The following is a 1,027-nucleotide window of genomic DNA, read 5'->3' on the forward strand; positions in this document are numbered from 1 at the left end:
CCCTATTTGGACTCTGCTTTATTTCCCTTCTAAGATCCAGCCCTCTGCATGGCTGGACACAGTGATCACCTTTGCCTGTGAGAACAGAGTCAGGATTCATGCCGCACTGCGCAACCCAGAAGGCCTTCCAGTTCCTGATAGCCTCCTTTTCACCTTCCACCCAGAGGCGGTCCTTACCCAAAGACCCTGCAAAAATACCCAGCTAGAGTCTCTTGGCTCAGAGCTGCTGATGAGCCTTCCAACAAGCTACCTGGTCAGTCCAGAGCTCATGAAGGCATCAGAGGGCTTCCCAGACCTTCTCCCTGGCAGCATCTAAGTTCTGGAGGTAGGCAGAGATTTAGAGTGCCAGGGAGTTGCCCTAGGTCACCTACCTAATGGCATCCCCTGTTGTTCCCATACCTGCTGGCAGCTGTCTCCTGGCTGTCATCTGCTAAGGCTCACATTTCCATGTGATCAGTCTATGTCTTAGATCCCAGCTTGAGGCTTTGAGCTTTGGCGGTTCATGTAGGTTCGGAAAAGTAAAATCCAAGTGTTACAGATAGATGAGTCCTGCAAGAAATTACCTCAAAAACCTAACTTGCTGGTTTATTATTCTGCCTAATTATATTTTTAAAGCTATACTTTATTCAAATTTTAAATGTTAATTTTTCGTGTGTGTGTGTGTGTGTGTGTGTGTGTGTGTGTGTGTGTGTATGTGTGTGTATGTGTGGTTTGTGCTTGGGCTTAAACTCAGGGCTTTATACTTTTGTCCAAGGCTGGCTCTTTACCACTTAGGCTATGCCTGAACTTCCTGCATTTTGCTGGGTAACTGCTAATAAGAATCTTTTTGGACGTGTCTGCTGGGATTGGCTTTCAACTGTGATCCTTTAGATTTTAGCCTCTAGAAGTAGCTAGGGTTACAGATATGAGCCACCAGTTCCTCCCCAAATGCTCTCTTCTTTTAAGTCTATGCAGTTTTTATCGCCACCGAAACTTGAAAATAAATGATCTTTCTTTGGTTAAAAAAAGAAAGAGAAGAGAAGCCAGG

Source organism: Megascapheus bottae, chromosome 16 (genome assembly GCF_031878675.1).
Source record: "Megascapheus bottae isolate mThoBot1 chromosome 16, mThoBot2.hap1, whole genome shotgun sequence".
Classification (NCBI taxonomy): Eukaryota; Metazoa; Chordata; class Mammalia; order Rodentia; family Geomyidae; genus Megascapheus; species Megascapheus bottae.